Genomic DNA, 22,898 nt, shown 5'->3' on the forward strand with positions numbered 1-22,898 from the left:
AGATATCTGTTTTTTCCTAAATAAACAACAGAAGATGAGAAGATCTCCCAGAGAGTTCTCTCCCTTCTGCTGCTGTATAAGAGCTCAATCAAGATGGCCCAGGCTGTTTGTGAACCAGGAAACAGGCCCCCACCAGACACTGAATCTGCCAGCTCCTTGATTTTGGACTTTTCAGCCCCAAGAACTGTAAAAAATAAATTTATGTTGTTTGTAAGCCACCCATTCTTTGGTGTTCTGTTATGACAGCTCTAACAGAAAAGACACTCACACTGAACTAATTGTCTACAACAGGTAAAGTGAATCCTCTCTGAGGAAATTTAAGACTATGTGGAGCCTTAAGTTATCTACGATTTTTTTCATGTGCAATGTCTATCACTTTTAAATAAAAGCATAAAAGGAGACCAAATTTTTATTCTTCAAAATGAAAAGAAACAACAGACTATATAAAAGAATCTATAGAAAATCCAAGTAATTATCAGAAATAGACTTTAAATTAACCCTGAAAACACCGAGTGCTGAAAAAGACCTGGAGCAATGGGATCTCGGGTGCAGTTTCATCTCACTGATAGGTGTTAAAATGGAAACAATCACATTGGAAAACAACTTGGCACTATTCTATAAAATTGAGCATTAATACTCCCTTTAACTCAATGATTTAATTGCTTACTATAATACCCAAGAGAAATTCAGCCAGAAGACAATCTAGGATTTGTAGGGTATGAAACTTGTGTAATAATGAGAATACAAATGAATAAAATAAATATAAAATTATAAATTCAAATTAGGTGCAATTCTTTGTAAAGAATTTATTCAAGTGGGATATCTGAAACTTAATCTTCATGAACTTTACATGAACTTGACTTTAACATACTATAGCCTGTTAAAAGACATTAGCAGAGAAAGAATTGATAAAACAAAAGGAAATTAAACCAGTGCAATGTAACATGGGGTGACAAGGAGAAAGCAGGAGGATCCAAAGAATCAGTGAATGATGGTTTTTAAATGAAAAAAATGATCTGCGTAGGTATACATACAGTGCAATAAACTGCACATATCTTTTATATATACTAGGGTTCTGACGTATGTATACATGTGTGAAACCATCACCCCAATCAAGATAGTGAATATATCCATTATCCCCCCATATTTCCCTCATACAGTTTTTAATCCTTCACTCTCACCATGCCCCCTCCCACATCCTCCTCCAGGAAACCACTGAGCAACATTATTTCACTATAGATTGGATTGCATTTTCTAGAATTTTTAATAAATAGAATCTTAGAATGTGTACCATGTTTTTATCTGGCTTCTTTCACTCAATGCTTTTGTTTTGAAATTTATGCATGTGATTGGGTATATCAGTAGTTTATTTCTTTCTATTGCTAAGTAATATTTTATTTATATGTATAGACCACAGATGGTAGATTCACTTTGCTTTTGATGGGAATTTGGGTTGTTTCCAGTTTGTGATCATTACTGATAAAGCCCTTATAAACATCTGTGTAAAAGTTATAACATTGACTGGGAAAAATTGGTCACAAAAGGGAGGTGAGGTGCAGATCCCAACTACACTGGGAAGGGGAATGGTCCTTTTACCTGCTTCATTGGAGTTTTAGAAGGGACAGTTGAGATGCCAGGATTAGATATATGCCTTCATTTCTCTTGGGGAAATACCTAAGAATGGAACAACTATGACCGATTGTTTGTGTATGTTTAACTTTTTAAGACACTTCCAAATTGTTTCCAAGGTGATTTTAACCTTTTGGAATTCCCAAAAATAATGCATGAGAGTTCTAAGTGGCTCAACTTTATCCCAACACTTTGAATTCTCAGTTTGTTTAATTTTAGCTATTTTAATAGGGCATAGTGATATCTCATTATAGTGGTTTTAATTTGCATTTCCCTAAGGACTGATAATATTGAACACTTTTTCATGTGCTTATTTGACATTTATATATCTTTTTGGTGACATGTCTGTTCATATATTTTGCCTATTTTTAAATTTTATTTTTTAAATTTTCAGGTTTGTGAGTTATTTATATATATTCTGTATATAGGATTTTTATCTGACCTTATTTGCAAATATTTCTGCTCTCACAAAGTTTACAACCTGTGCAGCAAGAGTTGTAGTATCCTCAAGAAGACTGCTTGTAGCAAGATACTATAATAAGAGTACAAAAAACACAGAAACATTTTTTTTCTTTTTTTGGGGGGGCAGGATCTCTCTCTGTTACCCAGGCTGGAGTGCAGTGGCGCTATCTCGGCTCACTGCAACCTCCACCTCCTGGGTTTGAGTGATTCTTCTGCCTCAGCCTCCCGAGTAGCTGGGACTACAGGTGCCTTCCACCACACCCAGCTAATTTTTGTCTTTTAGTAGAGATGGGGTTTCACTGTGTCGGCCAGGCTCGTCTCGAACTCCTGACCTTATGTGATCCATCCACCTCAGCCTTCCAAAGGGCTGGTATTACAGGCGTGAGCCACCTTGCTTTGCCCGTATCTCTGCTTTCTTAAGGTACAAAGATCTTCTCACGGAATGAGCAAGGCAGGATCCTGACCTCTTATTCTTTGATGTTCAACACTATTACTGATGAACTAAGGCAGCCCAGATTGAGGAGCTTCTGGAAAAGACAGTGGTGGTCTCCATGTGCATCCCATTACTAAAAAAAGGGAAGGTGGAACTGCTGACTTTGGCAAAGAGCATATGTTGAGTGAGCTTCACCCTGAAGAAATGAGTATCTTTTCTTACTTCCCAAGAAACTACATGGAGCTGCACAGGGAAGGTCTTGCACAGAACTGTCAGGTGGCTTGGGTTTCCTCAGGTTCTCCAGCAATTCCTTTAGCAATCGGTGTTATGGTTGATCTCAGAATTTTCAAGGGCAAAACCATGGGCCCACTTAAAGAGTAACCAAGGACATTGATGACAGAAACCAGGTGAAGTAGGGAGAGCTACCTAGCAGTCAGCAGTGGCAAAGAAACAAACCTGAGTTCTTGCTCTCGTCCAGCAAATAGAAGCAGGGAACATCAAAAAGGTCTGATTTAATGGATCACTTTATGCAGACACAGGAGTCCTGGGAATACTTGGATAGAAGAAAGCTGGGGAATGTTATATTTCTGGCCGTGTTGGCCTTGGCATTGCTTGGAATATCCGTTGCATATAGATGTGGGTTTGAATGAGAAAGTCTATAGCAACATATGCCTGTGGGATTTAAAATCCAGGTTCTGCCATGTAATAATCATACGTCCATGGGGAAATCACTAAGTTTCTCTGTGTCCTAGTTCACCCACATGGAAAGGTTGGATATTTCTGTGAGTTGAAGAAACCCCTCTAAATATGTGTGTGTATACATATATATGTTCCTTAAGCAATCAGTGATATATATATATCTTAAGCAATCGGTGATTCCTTAAGCAATCAGTGATATATATATATATATATATATATATAAATAATATATATATCTGATTTATATATATATAAATAATATATTCTGATTTATATATATATATGTGTGTGTGTGTGTGTGTATGAGAGAGAGAGCAATTTTAACACTGAGTTTCTTTGATTGGTGGCTACTACAAATTCAACTTTTTTGAGACAGTGTCTGGCTCTGTCACTCAGGCTGGAGTGCAGGGGCACAATCTCAGTTCACTGCAACCTCTGCCTCCCAGGCTCCAGCAATCTCCCTACCTCAGCCTCCTGAGTAGCTGGGACTACAGGCATGTGCCACCACACCACTAGATTTTTTGCAGTTTTTGTAGCGACCGGATTTCACCATGTTGCCCAGGCTGGTCTCAAACTCCTGAGCTCAAGCAATTTGCCTGCCTTGGCCTCCCATAGTGCTGAGATTACAGGAATGAGCCACCGCCCCAGGCCAAAATACTTATTTTCGTCTGTGATCTATTATATATTTTCCAAATCTCTAATAATGGGAGCATAAAATAAGTTAGTGAGAATATTAGTGAGGGGAATACATTATCATCATGATAGTCTGCTTACTTTAGTTACTATTTCTGAGGGTATATATTGTGTGGAGTGATCAAATGTAACCTCTCAAATACTGGGTTATGCCCTCAATTTTAAAGACAAACCTGCTAGAAAGTACTGATCTTAGCATATCATATTCAATCATGATACAAGGAGGAAAGTCTTAAGAGCTCACACCTCCACAATCAAGGAAAATTTAGCTCCTGTTAGTGCAAATTAGAAAACACTCCTGGCAAGTAGCCTATACAGCCTGTCAATCAGTAAAATGAGGTTGGGTGCTTATTTCTTAAACAATTCAAGTATCAGTTCCAAACTGTGGTTCTCTCAGTTTCAGTAATCCACACTTTCCCCATTACGTTTCATGTTTGGAGTTGGTGCTGTTGCTACTGCCACTGCTGCTCTGCACCACTCCAGTTGATTTGAAACAGAAGCAGAAGCCCTTTATGATGTAAGGCCACTTAATGATTAATTAGTACTTCTCTCATGCAGCACATTAGGAGGAGGCTCTTGCTAGAGTCATGATTAACTTCAGAGCTGCAGATGTTGGAACAGTTACCTTGTGGTAATGCTATGTTGCCAATTGATATGTTTAGGTATCTTCGTGTTTGGTGGTTTAATTGCATTGCCAGAACATGTTTGCATCCTTTTATCCTTAAAACAACATCATCATGGAAATCTGATAGATGCCTATGAAAAAAATAGATGTAAACACATTCAACATAAATGTACCAGAGTGCCAATGTTATTTATATTCATGTTTATGTATATATTCATGTATTTTTCAAACTTCAGCTAGAAATCCATTTGTGAAATCTATTTGAAAATGCAAGACATATGCAAATATATTATATTTCTGATTTGTGTGTGTGTGTGTGTATGTGTGTGTATGTGAAAACCGTATTTCAAATGTATAGATAAAATAAGAAATCAAAGGCAAGGTTAAAATCTTATAGCCAAAATAGCTCAGAATAGCTGAAATCAGGCTGGTTATAACCATAAAGACCTCTCTTCACTCTGTCCTTAAAATTTTTCTTTCAGTATGGTCTCAAACATTGGGGTTGCTGTAGACACAAATTCTAATAACCTATGTGATATTGAAAATCTGACATAGTGAAGATGTATTGCAATGCATATAGCTTGAGGGAATAGGTCAGTCAGAGGTTAGCTCATATGTATAGACTTTTAAAAAATATGGTTCTTCATTTTCCACCCAGCTTTAGTCACTGCATTATTTCCTAAGTTTGAATACTTGCTTAGGATAGCATTACTAAATTTAGTGCAGTGTGTATGTGACTTCTTGCATTTCAGTCAATGCAAAGATAAATTTTGTTCTTAATGCATAAGTATTTTCCCTTCATTGTTTTGCAAACAGTGAGAGAATAAGATGCTTGATAATATCAATTAGCTTTATCCTTGTTGTTGATATTGCTATAAATCATTGTTGATGGCATGAGATTCTCTTAGATGATGGATTGCAGGGATATACCATGAAAATGAAGCTCTGGAGGCAACTTTGTTGAATTATCAGAATCCTGTTAAAGCACAATGATTCAGATATACCCAAATTCCCAGAGGTGTGAGGAATAAATAACTTTGAAAGCCATACAATATTACATAAACCTAAGGTGGTATTTTTCTTATCGTTGTTACTGTTATTTGTTTTTATTTTTATTACATTGATTTTCCCTTATAAAAGCATGTGTCTAGAACCATAGTTAATATGTCTACATTTCTATTGGCCTTTTTCAGAATGTCATCTTAAAATAATCACAGAGAATGTATTTTTCGGAGACTGGCTTCTTTCACTTGGAATGATGCATTTGAGACTTATCCATGATGTTGCTGTGTGAATCATCTGTTCATTTCTGTTTAATTGTTGAGCAGTATTTATTGTTTGACTGTACCACACTTTATCCATTTGCCAGTTGAGGGATATTTGGGCTGTTTCCAGCTTTGACAATTAACAATTAAAGCCACTGTAAACAACTGCATTCAGGTTTTTTAGTGCACTTGGGTAATACCTAAGGGTCAGATTGTTGGGTTGTAAGGTAAGCATATGCTTAATTTTATAAGAAGCTGCCAAAATATTTTCCAAAGTAACTATAATTTTTCATAGCCACCAGGAATGTGTTTCTTATCCTACTCAGTATTTATTACCGATGTTTCTTTGATTTTAGCCATTCTAACAATTGAGTGGTATTATCTGGTTGTGGTTTTAATTTGTATTAGCCTAATGAAATAAAATGTGGAGCACCTTTATGTGCATATTTGCCATTTTTATGTAATCTTCATTGGTGAAGTGTCTATAAATTTTTTACCCATTTTTAAATTGGATTTTTTAAACAATTGAGTTTTGAGAGGTATATATATATATGTACACACACACATATATGTGTATATCCTGGATATAGAACATTTATCTGTCTCATTTGAAAATATGTTTTCCAGTGTGTGGATTGTTTGTTAATTCTCTTACCAAAGTCTTTCAAAGAACAGAGGTACTTAGTTTTTAACAAAGATCATTTATTCTGTTTGTTCTTGTATAAATCATGTTTTTGGGTTTCTATCTCAATCATTTTTCTCTAAATCATGGTTGATATAGTTTGGCTGTGTCCTCACCCAAATCTCATCTTAAATTCTCACGTATTGTGGGAGGGACCTGGTGGGAGGTTACACCGGCTGGTTTTAAAAACAGGCGTTTCTCTACACAGGCTCTCTCTTTGCCTGCTGCCATCCACGTAAAACACGACTTGCTCCTCCTTGCCTTCTGCCATGGTTGTGAGGCCTCCCCAGCCACATGGAACTGTAAGTCCATTAAATCTCTCTTTCTTTTGTAAATTGCCCGGCCTCAGGTATATCTTTATCAGCGGCATGAAAACAGACTAATACAGAAAATTGGTACCAGTAGAGTGGGGGAGTGTTGTTGAAAAGATACCCAAAAATAAGGAAGTGACTTTGGAACTGGGTAACAGTTCCAAAGAGTTGGAACAGTTTGGAGGGCTCAGAAGAAGACAAGGAAATGTGGGAAAGTCTGGAACTCCCTAGAGACTTGTTGAATAGCTTTGACCAAAATGCTGATAATGATATGGACAATAAAATCCAGGCTGAGGTGGTTTCAGATGGAGATGAGGAACTTGTTGGGAACTGAAGCAAAGGTGACTCGTTATGTTTTAGCAAAGGGACTGGTGGCATTTTACCCCTTCCCTAGAGATTTGTGGCAAACTTTGAACTTGAGAAAGATGATGTAAGGTATTTGATGGAAAAAATTTCTAAGCATCAAAACATTCACCTCAAAAAATTTGAAGTGACTTGGATGCTGTTAAAGGCATTCAGTTTCAAAACAAAAATAGTGCATAAAAGTTTGGAAAATTTGCAGCCTAACAATGCAATAGAAAAGAAAATCCCATTTTCTGAGGAGAAATTCAAGCCAGCTGCAGACATTTGCATAAGTAACAAGGAGCTGAATGTTAATCACCGAGACAATGGGGAAAATGTCTCTAGGGCATGTCAGAGACCTTTGCGGCAGTCCCTCCCATCATAGGCCTGGAGGCCTAGGAGGAAAAAGTGATTTTGTGGGCCTGACCCAAGGTCCTTGTGCTGTGTGCAGCCTAGAGACTTGGTGCCCTGCATCCCTGCTGCTGCAGCCATGGCTGAAAGGGGCCAGTGTAGAGCTCAGGCCATGGCTTCAGTTGGTGCAAGGCTCAAGCAGCTTTCACATGGTACTGAGGCTGTGAGTGCACAGATGTCAAGAATTGAGGTTTGGGAACCTCTGCCTAGAATTCAGAAGATGTATGGAAATGCCTGGATGCCCAGGCAGAAGTTTGCTATAGGAGTGGGACCCTCATGGAGAACCTTTGCTAAGGCAGTGCGAAAGGGAAGTGTGGGATGGGAGCCCCAACAAAGAGCCCCTAATGGGGCACTGCCTAGTGGAGCTGTGAGAAAAGGGTCCTTGTCCTCCAGATCCCAGACTGGTAGATCCACCAACAGCTTGCACAATGTGCCTGGGAAAAGCCACAGACATTCAACATCAGCCCATGAAAGTAGCCAGGAGGGAGGCTGTACCCTGCAAAGTCACAGGGTTGGAGCTACCAAGACCATAGGAACTCACCTCTTGTATCAGCGTGACCTAGATTTGAGACATGGAGTCAAAGGAGTTCATTTTGGAGCTTTAAGAGTTGACTGCCTGCTGGATTTCAGACTTGCATGGGGTCTGTAGCCCCTTTGTTTTGGCTAATTTCTTCCATTTTTAATGGCCGTATTTACCCAATGCCTGTACCCGCATTGTATCTAGGAATTAACTAACTTACTTTTAATTTTACGTACTCCTAGGCAGAAGGCACTTGCCTTGTCTCAGATGAGACTTGGGACTGTGGACTTTTCAGTTAATGCTGAAATGAATTAAGACTTTGGGGGACTGCTGGGAAGGCATGATTGGCTTCAAAATGTGAGGATGTGAGATTTGGGAGGGGCCAGGGGTGGAATGACATGGTTTGGCTGTGTTGCCACCCAAATCTTATCTTGAATTCCTATGTGTTATTGGAGGGACCCAGTGGGAGGTAATTGAATCGTGAGGTGGGCCTTTCCTGGGCTGTTCTCTTTAAAACAAGATTTGCTGGTTTTAAAAATGTGAGTTTCCCTCTCCAATGTCTCTCTTTGCTTGCTGCCATCCATGTAAGATGTGACTTGCTCCTCCTTGCCTTCCACCATGCTTGTGAGACCTCCCCAGCCAGGTGGAACTGTAAGTCCATTAAATCTCTCTTTTGTAACTTGCCCAGTCATGGGCATGTCTTTATCAGCAGCGTGAAAATGGACTAACACAAAGGTTATAAATATTTTCTCGTTTGTTTTTCTTTTACATTTTATAATTTTCAGTTTTTAATTTTATTGTTTTTAGATTCAAGGTCAATTTTGAATTAATTTTTGTGTGTGGTATAAGGAATGTAGACAATTCATTTATTTGCATATGAATATTAAATTGTTCCATTGTTTGATGAAAAGTCTGTTTTTGCCATTGAATTGTCTTAGCAATTGTGTCAAAAATGGTGACTATATATGTGTGTGTCTACCTCTAGAATCTGTGTTCTGTTTGGTTGTCTATCTTTTTGCCATTACCACACAGTGTTGTTACTGTGGTTAATGGTAACTTTTGAAATCAGGTTGTAAGTCCTGAAACTCTGTTATTCTTTTTCACAGCCATTTTGGCTATTCTACCTCCTTTGCCTTTCCACCTAATTTTAGAACTGTCGTATTAATTTCAAAAAATCTGGCTGGTATATTTATAGGAAGTGTATTGAATATATAGATCAGTATTTTGGCTAAGTGACATCTTAGCAATATTGAGTCTTCCAGTTCATGATTGTATTGTGCCTTGCTCTGATTTTCTTTATATTTCCATGCTTGGACTTTACTGAACTTTTTGTACCCATGGAATTATGTTTTAGATTTTTTAAGAATCAAATTTGGACTTTTTACCATTATTTCTTCAGATATTTTTGTATTTCCCTACTCACTCTCTTCTTCATGTACACTAATTACACATACATTAGGCTGCTAAAAAAGTTCATTTAATTTATGAGTTTGTTTATTCCCATCTTTTTCTTTCTGTTTCCTTTTCAATAATTTCTGCTGCTATGTTTTCAAGTTTATTGATGTTTTCTTCTGCACTATCTATTACACTATGAATCTTATGTAGAGGTTTCTGTTTATTTGTTTTTAACTTGAAACATTGTATTTTCACATCTAGGAGCCTTATTTGGGTATTTTAAAACATCTTCTATGTCTCTTCTTAATTTGGTCATTTTTTCTTTATCCTTCTTAAATATATGGAATACAGTCATAATCACTATAATTATTATAGGTTCATATGACTTACTATTTGATGAAACTAGTTCCTTTTATTTCTTTTCTTTATTATAATTTCATTTGATATTATTATCTGTTTGATTTCTTAATATAAAATGCAATATCAGCTTGTCTTCTTAAAAATTTTGCTGTTTTTTTTTATTGAAATCATATAATAATTATACACGTTATGTTCAACATTTTAAGGTGGTGAATTATCTTATCTAAAACCACTGGTATGTCTTTTCTTTTTTCCTACTTTCTTTTGTGTCTCAAAATACTTAAAGTTTGCCTTCATATACATCTTTTAGATTTATTCATACGCTTATTAATATATATTCATATATTGATGTATGCTATTTAATTCTGATACTAACTACCAAGGGTTGATATGCATGGTTCCCAAGGAGACTGCTCTCACTTTAGATGCCAGCCAGAGGTGGGGTCCCCAACTCCACTTCTGATCATCAGAGTACAAATCCAGGGGATTGTAGAACCACCCTCAGGTTTGGTTATTTGCTAAAATGGCTAAGAGAACTTTGCAAATTGCTTACAATGATTACATGATTATATTTTTCTTAAAAAGTATAAAAATTAGGAACAGCCAAAAGAAAAGACACATAATGTAAGGTCTGGAGGGGTCCTGACATAGAGCTTCAATACCTTCCCCTATAAATAAGGGCATGTCACCTTCCTGGAACATTAATATATTCAGCAACCCAGAATTTCCTCTGAGTTTTGGAGTGTTTAGACTTTTAATTGGGATTCCATTACACAGGCATAATTGATTAAATCACTGGCCTTGTGATTGAACTCTCTCTCTACCTCCCCATTCCCCCAGAGGTTGGGCTGGCTCAAAATTCCAAAGATCTAATCATGTGGTTTGTTTTTCTGGTGACCAACCACAGCCTGAAGCTATCTTAGAGGCCTACTATGAGTCACTTCATTAGTATAAACTCACCTGTGACCCAAGGGCTTAGTAATCACAAAGACAAAAAGCCCCTTCCAGGAACCAAAGTCAAAAACCAGTGAAATCCACTACTATAAAACAATATCCTACCATCGGCATTATAAAGAACTTGTTCTGTTTAAATACAGCTATGCACAACATAATTATGTTTCAGCCAATGATGAATCACACATAGAAGACAGTGGTCCAATAAAATTATAATACCTGTTTTTACTGTACCTTTTCTACGTTTAGATATTTTTAGATCAATAAATTGTTTACCATTGTGTTTATAATTGCCTATAGCATGCAGTACAGTAACATGCTGTACAGGTTTGTAGCATACGGACAATAGGCTATGATATATAGACTAAGTGTAGTAGGCTATACCATCTAGGTTTGTGTGAGTATACTCGATGATAGTACAATCACAAAATTGCCTAGTGATGCATATCTTAGAACATCCCCATCGTTAAGTGGCACGTTACTATATACAAATTATGACAGAGTTAAGAAGATCCATTTCTAAAAGTTTTTCAGTGAGATTTATTAGCACATTGAAGTATAAGGCGGTAAATCCTAAACTTTGAAAGTATTGAAGGCCGGGTGCAGTGGCTAATGCCTATAATCCCAGCACTTTGGGAGGCCGAGGCGGGCGGATCACGAGGTCGGGAGATTGAGATCATCCTGGCTAACACTGTGAAACCCCGTCTCTACTAAAAATACAAAAAAATTAGCCGGGCGTGGTGGCAGGCGCCTGTAGTCCTAGCTACTCAGGAGGCTGAGGCAAGAGAATGGCGTGAACCCAGGAGGCGGAGCTTGCAGGCAGTGAGCCCATATCGCGCCACTGCACTCCAGCCTAGGTGACAGAGCAAGACTCCGTCTCAATTAAAAAAAAAAAGAAACTATTGGAAATGTCGAAGGAAGAAAGTCAAACAACTCCACAAAGAAGATTCTTCATTGTCTCATTTTATTAATTCCAGAAAAGTATAATCCAAAATTACTTGGCAGAATTCTGCAAAGAGAAAGAAGATATGTAAAGGTATAGAAAGTGAAAGCATGCATAGCATAATACTGATCTCATAGAGGTAGCCTCATATTTAAAGGCTAACCTGAAAACTTTGAGTGCTATAACTAGTATCTGATATATAAAAACAACTAAATTAATCCTCTCAAAATTCTTTGATTACTTTCCATATAAGTTGTCACCAAAATGTAATTAACTGTGTCGGAGGCATAAGATCAATGTGACTCCAGCAGCCTGGGTCCCCACATGAGTAAATTGAAACTCAATTCAATGTAAATAACATCCTAGAAAAATGAAACTTAAGCTTTACCAGTCAGAAACTGCCAACTAACTTCTCCTGGAAACTTTGTCTTGCTTCCATAAACATTGTATGAAAGTTTTCCCCTGGCCGAGCGCGGTGGCTCATGCCTGTAATCCCAGCACTTCGGGAGGCTGAGGTGGGCAGATCACCTGAGGTCAGGAGTTGGAGACCAGCCTGGCCAACATGGTGAAACCCCGTCTCTACTAAAAATACAAAAATTAGCCAAGCATGGGGGTGGGTGCCTGTAATCCCAGCTACTTGAGAGGCTGAGCAGGAGAATCGTTTGAACCCAGGAGGCTGAGGTTGCAGTGAGCTGAGATCGCGCCACTGCACTCCGGCCTGGGCAACAAAGAGTGAAACTGCGTCTCCCATTGGTGAAGCCCCAACCACTTGCTTTCTGGTATTGCCGAATTCATGAATCTATGTCTGCTCAAATGAAATCTAGAATTTTAATGTACCTATGTTTATCTTTCAGCAGTGTTAACTTCGGCATGTTTAAGCTATGTATGGTTATATGAAACTTCATAACATTTTCTAGAAAGACGGTTCTATAAATGTCTTTTAAAAAAGTGATATATATTATAATCAAGAAAAGTGAGACATTTTCTAATAAAGTTAAATTGAAATCCAGTCTTTCACAGTTTTCATTCCTCCTTTAGAAATTTCTTATGTGCAAATTCTATTTTAGGGGTTTTATAAATAAATTATTGTATTGTAAGATGTCCCTTTGCTGATGAATGCCCACAGAACGTGTTGAAAACAAATGCTGTGCTAATAGGATCAAATCTAAAGCTCATTTCAGAGACAATTTCCAAATGGTCCTCTATGATACCTGCCATGCAAATGTGCGTATATTTTGTTTTCAAAAAGCTACATTAATGGTTTTGCTGTATCCCAAGAATATATTTTGATCTGTCTCTAAGTTCAAAGGAAAAGTTGTAGTATTCTTGACATTCTATTCCTTCCAGAGAGCAAAATCTTCCCAACATTCCTTCCTAAAGTGTTTGATATAGTTACAATGATGTGATTTCTTGAAATGTATAACATGAGAAAAAAAAAATGTGTGGTTTTAATTCCAAGAAAGTCACACTGAATGTGCATTTGAATGAATCAAATTAATTATGAAAATAAGCATACATGCAAAACTGAACAGTGAAAATGGTTAAAATGGTTAATGGATTTATCTATGAATTATGTAGTATCTACTGCCATTATTCAGAAGAATCATCTTTCCTGTTTTTAATGGGCATATAATATCTAAGGATCCAAATTGTATCTGGATTATATTTCATTAATTTGAAAATGAATTAATCCCATTCTACTTTTACACATAAAAAGGATTCCATCCATATATCTGAAAATAAGACCATGCTAACTTGTCTAATAGTTAATGCACTGCAATCCTGTAAATGTTACAGTAAAATACCATGCCAAAAATAGGCACAGTTTCAGATGCTTCAGCATATGAGGCATGGATACTTCAATCATTTGCAAAGGGTTCTGCTCAGTAGACTGAATGAAAAAGATGTTCATTGCTCTTTAATGTAATTTTGCAGCTCTCATAAAAGAAAATTTCTCCATGAAATTTATTGGTAACTGTTTATCTTTGATCAGTGCAAACTGAAGTCAAATATACAAGGTAAACACACATAAAGATAAATTCACACATTTCTATGAATTTTCTAAATGTACACATTTCTGCAAATTCTCTAAATTCACAAATACAAATTTGCATGCATGCAAGCATATATGCACATGTGCACACACATGACATAAAATGTGAGAGGGTGGAGATAATTTTTCCCCCTTAATACTATACTTATAAGTGAATGCTCTGGGAACAGTTTGGCTCTTGTGAGCCAAATTTCTATTTTTAAAATCTTCCTTCACATAGATCATATGATGTGTGTGAACTCTAAGAATATTCTGACTTACTGCCTCTCTGATAATTTAATTGAAGCCACCACTTCTATTTTTAGGAAATAGCTTAGTCATGTGTTTACGACTCTACTATATTTCAAAAGAGTTTTTTTTTTTTTTCACAGTGAAATGATCTGAGTTACATAAACCATTCTGATCTGATGGTGGTGGGTTTGTCTTTCACACAAGCACCACCTCCTTTGTAAAATCATGGGGTTGTCTAAACTTTTAAAAATGTCATTTAAAAAGCAGCTCTGTATTATCATAACAATTTCCTGCTATTTAAAGTATATTACAATAAATATAAAAGTAGGTTAAGCATAAAGGTAGGAAAAGACATTTTAGTAAATGAATCAGTTCAATTTTTTTTTATGGTTCCAAAAGTTGCAGTGACTATGATTCTTAAGATAGACTGAAATATATTATCTATGGCACACATTTACCCCTCAAAAGTTTACACTTCCTGTGAAAGAAATTAAAACTGTTTCTAAAAATGCATACATTTAGAGAAATCATTTATCCATCCTGACATGATTATTTAAACCTCTCAACATCAAGTGTTTTTGTTTGTTGTGGGAAACTGGTGACTTTCTTGGGACTAATATCCAGCTGGAGAAGAAAGAAGAAGAAATCACACTGAGAAACAGGAGGACACCCTGCAGTAGCACCATATTCAATGCTGCCTTGTTTTCAGTCTGTGACATTGGCATACATACTTCCAACAGGAGTGATGATGCAGTTCCAAACTTTGTGGTCAAACTTCATATGGTAGAGGGAGAATCAGAAGTTCTGTTACCCACTCATCCCTATAATTGTGCACAAGATGTGTTCAATTTTTACTTAATACCTATATCCGCTGGTCCAATCAGCACACCAGGAAGCAAGCAAATGGTAAAATTACCACACATCTCCCACCTACATCTCTTCTATACATGCACACATTTGCAGAAACAATTATAGCAATGTTTTATAAAGAAACCATTCAGGAGGTAAGAAAACCATTTGTTTCCTGATGAGAAATTTTAAGATTAAAAAGTCATAAACATCTACTAGACATCATCATTGTAGAGGACTTAAGGTAAAGCTTTTTCTCTTCTGACTTGGTTTTCATAGATTCACACTATTCACAGCATAAAACAAGATGAAATATATATTTGCATATTTTGCAAAGAGAATGAATAGAAATGAAAAGTAATTATTATGATATAGATTATTCTTCTTATTCTAAACATTAATTATTGACTCAAAAAATATAATGAATCTGCTGGTCCCTTTCATTTTCCCATATAAGACTCGTGCAAATGTTTTAGTGCAGTAAACAAATTAACTGAGTGCTATTCAATTTCACATGTATCTAGAGATTCAAAGTTCTTCAGCTTGGGGGCCTCTACTAATTCATTTTTATGGCTGGAAGTTCTGCAATGTAATGACTTCATTTCTTTTAGTCAAACTAATCTTTTTCTTTTAATTCATGACTTCAGTGTAATCAATTTATTTGAGATGTAGTAGGATACATTTCTTGATGTTTGAGAATCTCATAGAGAATCTTGTTTTTATTACTAGAACATGTGGCTCTTTCAGATATACCCACATTCTTCAGGAATTTTTTCTACTGTAAAAATATAGCATTAAATTCTTCAGTATACATTTCAGCTTCATTTGTGAAGGGCCTGATTTTGTGATTGAGTTGTGTAGAATAAGTACATAAATGTGCAGACAGGATAGTACAGAAAAGAAAACATGGCCTGATTCATCATAGAATTGCCTTTTAATTCCTGGAAGTCAGGGGGAGCTAGTATTGAAAATGTGGGGAAATGGTGTGTCTTTTCACATGAAAGTTCTCACACATATGGAGATAGTATTTATCTATTCAACACCCCTCTGAAAGCAAAAGTTAGAAAAAAATTTACATAGTACAGCTAATAGCACAGCTCTGCCTCTTGCTCTCTCTAGATCTTTTTTGTTTTTGGTAGGGAGCTAGCAGAGGTTGTGTGACATTCAACAAAGTATTTCTTGACAGATGTGGTGGGGAGGGGATTTGGGAAGGGGGTGTGGGTTGGAAGGATACCTATCCAGGTACTGTGCTCACTACCTGGGTTGGAAGTGTACCTATCCAGGTACCGTGCTCACTACCTTGGTAACAGGATCATTTGCAACCAAGCCCCAACAACACACAATTTACCCATACAAAAAACCTGTACACGTGCCCCTTGAACCTAAAATTAAAGTAGAAAAACAAGAAACTGAAAAAAATGAAATTATTCCATACCGTTATTGACCAAAGAAAATGAAATAGATATAGGTTATTTAATTTTTAAAATACTGACATATATAAAAATTATTCTCAATTTTTTTCAGCTTGAAATTCTGCAGGTAATATTCGTAAGTCTGCCTTTTATATATTTCTATCTATCTCCATGAAAGAGCAACTTTTATGTTACTGTTAAAACAACAATATTAGAATACACAAATTTAAATAATAATATGAATAGATTCATAGCAGATGTCCACTGCTCTATGACTTTGCCTTGAATGCATAATTCTAGCTTTTGAATCATTAAAGAAAACAATGAAATAGGCATCATTGTAGCTTTTGTGAAATGTAAATGTAGATCTACTCTTTATCTCTTCTTTGTCCATCATTTTCTTCTTTTTCATTTACATATCATCTATAATAACCATTCTATAAAAATGAAAAGAACAGGATGAATACTCATAATATCTTAATAGCTGATAATCTGAGTTGCTAACATCATAGGCTATGGCATGATGAAATTTGTATAGGTCCTTGTAAATTCCATCTCCATGGTATTACACTGAAGTAAACATATAAAAGAGTGAAAGTGACATTATTTATTATTCTGGAGATAAACTCTAATCTCTTTTAATTTAGACATTTTAAAAGACATATATGTTTTTAGTCACATATGCATTCCTTAGGACCCATTTCTTTAGTAAGAGCTTTTAAAATTTCCTCTTTCCAAATTCTTATGGATTTTTTGTATTATTTTACCAAAGTTTAATGGCATAAATGTATTACTACCAGACCTAGATGGCAAAAACTCTAACAAACCTCCTCCCAAACCAAACCAAATCAAGCCATTTTCCTTTTCCTTCCTTCCTTCCTTCTTCTCTCCCTTGTTTCCTCCCTCCCTCCCTCCCTCTAGCCCTCTCTTTCTCCCTTCCTTTCTCTTTCTTTCTCCCCCTCCCTCCTTCCCTTCCTTTCTTTCCTTCCTTCCTTCTCTCTCTTGTTTCCTCCCTCCCTCCCTCCCTCTAGCCGTCTCTTCCTCCCTTCCTTTCTTTCTTTCCCTCCCTCCCTCCCTCCCTCCTTCCCTCCCTTCCTTCCTTCCTTCCTTCCTTCCTTCCTTCCTTCCTTCCTTCCTTCCTCTCTCTTTCTCTCTTTCTTTCCTTTCTTTTCTTTCTTATTATCTTTTGACAGGGTCTTTCTCTGTTGCTCATGTTGGAGTGCAGTGGCACTATCATAACTCACTGCAGTCTCAAACTCCTGAGCCCAAGTGATCCTCCCATTTCAGCCTCCTCAGTAGCTGGGAACACAAACACACCCCACCACACCTGGGTAGTTTTTTTTTTAATGTTTGATTGTTTTTGTAGAGACAGGGCCTGGGCTCAAGTGACCCTCCCTCTCCAAACTTTTTAATCCCCCAAATCCTTAAAGTTTTTTAAGGAAATATATAATATATCAAACTGCAAGAAGAAACACATTGACTAAATTACGTACACTACCTGACTTGAATCTTATAAAGAGTGGCATTTTATTGAAAATCTAAAGATGGAAGATATCTTTAGGAAAAGTGTCTGAATTTCAGGAGAAGGAGGGATAAAAATCAGGAAAATGTATGACAAAACAATTTCAAAACCTAGGGATCTGTCCACAATGGCCATGCCATAAGGAAATATTAGGGTAAAGGTGTGTATGAGAAACAAAAATGTAGGGTAAATGCTTAAAGAATAAATGTTCTGTATTTCCATAAGGCAAAGTCAAGGACAGGATTCACTCACCTGGGGAGAAGTCTAAAAGGAGTTTAATCTTTACTTGTGATACAAGTGGAAACTAGGATAGCTTATAAAGCTAAAGCAAAGATAGTAAAATTTCATAAAAGTAAGGTAAAAGAAACAATGACTTTGTACAACTTATATAGGGACCTGGAAAGGGGTATTAATTTTGGGATAGGTAAAATTATTTAATGTCATATTATTTGATAAAAGTAATTAACTGACAAAACTAGTGTCCAATGATACTAGTATCCTAAAATTTTTTGAACTATATTTTCACCGCTTTTTAAATACATTTCTACAATTCCTATCAAGAAGTCCAGCAGAGCATTGACATTACATCTTCATACTGAGCATAATAAAATTTGCTTTTTTTATTATACACAAAATATTAGATGATAAACTATTGTTAAAATAACTGACAGTAGCAATTACTATCATATTACATATTTGTTAATTCTTAAAAATTTATATTTTTAAAAAGCAGATTGTTTTACATTTTCCTGTGTTATCTGAACATGACCACTGTTTCTTTCAACCTAAATCACTCCCTCCTCTCTAATAATCCACATCATAATTCTCATTAATATGTGTTCTTATGATCCTCAATTTTCATATAATCATATACAGATAGACATATATATATATACTTTTCACATACACAAATACATTTTTTCTTCTTTTAATGCTAAAAATAAGATATTATTTTAAGAAATAGTATCCTACTTTTCTACGTCTTGGCTTCCTTACTCAACAATATCATATTGAAATGCTGATACGTTGAATCTAATATGTTCCAATTAATATATTTTCATGTCTGTATAATATTATATTTTAGATATGTTTCACAGTGTATTTAGTGATTCCTCAAAGTGAGTGAAAACATTTATTTGCCCCTTATTTATTATAAATTATATTGTGATACACATCTTTGGTATATACAATTTTACATATGTGGTTTTATTATTATGGGATGTACCCACAATTGCACAATTGCTCTGTTGAAAGCATATGAAATAATTAATTTTAATGTATTCTGGTACAGTCTTAAACATATCACTTACCAATACATCTTCACATCCCAACCAACAATAGGTATGTTTGTACTTCTTTCTAAATTTTTGCTACTTAAATGGATATAAATAAAGTAGGCATTAGATTTCTCATTGTTAGTTTATATTTGTCTTATAGATCTAAATTCACAGTCTATAAAATGTATCATAAATGTGTTTTTCAAATTCAGTTGTTGTCTGTTGACTTTATTTAATGTAACTTTTGGTGTAAAATTTTAAAAATTTGCTTCCCAGACATAATCTTCTGGATTTTCTGTATTAGTTGAAAATACATAACCTTTATCTAAGTTGTATGTACTTCTCATAAAATGTCTTACAATTTTTTTTCTATATAAAAAAGCAGATGTTAAGACTGCTTCCCAAATTTGTATTTATTATGCTATGGTATAAATCTGAATAAATCCTTAACCTGTTTAGTCTTAGTTTCATTGTTTGTAAAATAGAGATGATGATAAATATCTCAATGTCATTACAAAAATCAGTTTTATTATAAAGATCAAATGTTATAATATATGTAAATAAATCACATGGTAGACTGTAAACACTACTATATAAATGGCAATTATTTTAATAAAGTAACAGGAAAAATATAAAAAATGATAAATAATTTTAAAGTATGTTTCTCAACTTTTATGCAGAAACCATGAAATTATAGTATAATTTTAGAAGACATTTTAGTCCCTGATATATTTCCTGATAAACCTGGATTTTTCTGCATAAGGCTTTGTTTTGTTTGAGTTGTTACAAAGTTATAACTTTAAAATCTAGTTTACTTTGTATAAATTTATGATCTCATTTTAAAATATTCTAGGCCACTTCAATGTTCTCAGGCAGTGGTAAATGAGTTAATGATATATTTGCTTAAGAAGAATTTCCTGTTTTCTGTTTTGGATACTTTGCTTTTTGCAGTTTGCCTCTAATTTTATGAGAAAGTTGCATGGGGAAAAATGTGACAGTATAAGGCTATGCACAAAAATACCTTTGGAATAAACTATCTATCTTTAAATAATTAAAATTTTTATTCAGGAAGCAAATATTTAAGAGGAGAGTCAAGCATAGTTTGTTTGAATTAATAAAAAGATCAATGCTTCTAGTCATAAAACCAGCAACACCCCCTCTGTTACTTCATTCATGTTTTCTTATTGACTGATCAAAATCAGCAAAGGAAATATATTACAAATAACCTTGTGGTGAAGTTTTTGTCTTCTTAGGGTGGGAATTATAATTTGGCATTCATCTACTCGATCTTGGAATACCTCCCCTCCTGCCTGATATACCCAGAGATCAAATTCCTATATAAACTCTTAAAACCCCCTTATCCAGACACATGCTATTTCCTTGGCCTGGATTTTTCTTTCCTGCCCTGCTTTGCTTAAACATTCTTATTCTTTTTTTTCCTTCTGATCCCTAATGTAACATCAGCTTCTCTATGACATCTTCAGAAGTTTTCTACCCTTAACCATGGCTCATTCCTCTCTGTTTCATGCTTCCTTGCCTTTTATATTTAGTTAAGTTATAGCCTTTAGGTATAACTAGTGAAAAATAATTTTTTGGTTTGAGAAGTAATACTTGTACAGGCTATTTTCTTCTCCATGAGTGAATTTTATACAGAAGCAGCCACACATATAGTATCAAATAAAGACAGATAAATCTGAATACTCCTTTTCTTCCTCTGCAAACCAGTGGAATAGTAGAATAAAAATAGGAAGCTTTCAAGTCAAATAGGAGAGTTGAGATTTTTATTTTTGACCACCCTATGCACAATAGGGTAACAATGATGGCTGAGAAGGGGCAGGATGTGCTGTCCCTACAGCAATTGCTCCAAAGAAAGATGGAATCTGTTCATTAAGTGCATTAATAAGTAAGAGAACTTCCAACAACAGGGCTCAGAATGCAAAATAGCAGTAACGTGGGCCAAAGATGAGACTTGTTGCTTTGGCTTGCTTTGTTAAGAGGCCTTAATTAACTTTCCCTCTCCCCACAGAGTCTGACTCTCACTGGAAAAGTGATCAGGCGGGCAGAGGCCAGTCCATCTGCTTGTTTCAAGGGTGGCCAGGGGGGTACAGAAAAATTTGCATATTGAGGTTCTTTCTCCAAGTAAAAATACCATTTTTTTAAAAGTTACTCTTAAGGCCAAATATATTTACATTTTAAACCATCAGCAAAGAAATCTTCATACAAGCCATAATAAATTTTATGACTTGCTCAAAGTTCTTCTACTTTAAAAAAAAGTCTAGTGATTAAAATAATCAAAAAATATTTTATTAATTTATTTTTTGGACTCAGGAGAGTCTCAGAGGGAGAGGATACACCAAACAACTTCATAGCAAAACACCTTCTTGTTCTTCATTTTAAAACTATTTACTTGGTCGTACATTTCCTTCTCTAACCCAGGAGCTCCTTGAGGTCAGCGGAATGGAATGAAAAACACATGGACTTTGCTACGACTTGACCATATGTTTAACTACTGGCTATGTGACCTTGGGCAAGTTATTTAACTTTTTGAGCTTTGTTTTTGTTTAATCTGTAAAACCTACTGGAAATTATTCTGCATGAGTTGGCAACATATGAGACATATGGTACATATTTATGGAGTGAATTAATGTAATAATTAATTCATTAATGGTTCTCTGTATGAAAGGATTTACAATGCTATTTACTGGTATCTGTGTGATGGTGGTTATAAATAGACAATATTTAAATGTAAAATGTGCTTTATAGAATCATGAGATGATAAAGCTGAAGGTTTAAAGGAATAATTCCGGACCAATTAATCTCAATAGGGAAGGAAGGAAGGTATTTCAGAAACATCTGGTTCTATGCATGCTAGATTGTCTCAAGAGGGTTTTAGAATTTCATCACAAGTCATATTATATACTTATTTCTCTGCTAGTGTATTGCATTGCAATATTGTTAATCATTTCTCTCTAGTATCTATATCCAAGTTAAGAACCAATTTTCCAGCCAAATAACCCCATTTACAAAGGATGAGACTCAAGGTAGCATGATGTTTTAGGGCCAGCATGGTCTAACACCAGGCCTTTGATACATAGTGCTTTCCAAACTTTATGGCTTAGGAAATGCCTGGGTTAGAAAGATGAGGCAAGATCACAGAAGGAACTAAAATGGAATTGAGAAACAAAATGAAAATAACGTACTACCTTTAGAAGTAAATTTTTTCTTATTTGAAATTACTGTCTGTGATTATTCAATGTTTAGTGAGCTAATGAGTCACAGGACAGAGGAATCATGATACACGGGGTAACTTTGAGTGTTTTGTAATTGGCTGGTGTCTGTAGGGTGATTAATTAAAAAAAAAGTAGGACTAACTTTAAGCCAGGAAGATATGTTTGTAGACAGAGCATGTGGAAAGAGACTGACTTAAAAGGAGTACTTGTTTGGAGCAAGGAAAGGTGGCTGTAAAGACAAATATTGTCAGAGTGCAAGACCTGTGGTTAAGTTCAGATGAGTGAACACATCGCTTTTGCAATCATAGGAAGGGAGAAGACTAAGCAGTTTTGTTTGAGAAAGAGAAAACAGAATTATTTGTGGAAAGTTTATGAAATAGAGTGAGAGCACTTTTAATGAAATTTTTACTACAGAGGTGGGTTTAACTTTTAAGTCTAAAATACAGAAAATATGTCCTTTTACCAGTTCCATTCTTCATTGGTAGATGTGGTGAAGCATTTTAATAGTTAAGAACTCGGTGCTTCCCCCAAGTTCCATCAAGTGGGGTGGCTGAAGAGAGTAATCCTGATTTCATATGTATTGCATTATGTTCATGAATA

This window comes from Pongo abelii, chromosome 5 (genome assembly GCF_028885655.2).
Source record: "Pongo abelii isolate AG06213 chromosome 5, NHGRI_mPonAbe1-v2.0_pri, whole genome shotgun sequence".
NCBI lineage: Eukaryota > Metazoa > Chordata > Mammalia > Primates > Hominidae > Pongo > Pongo abelii.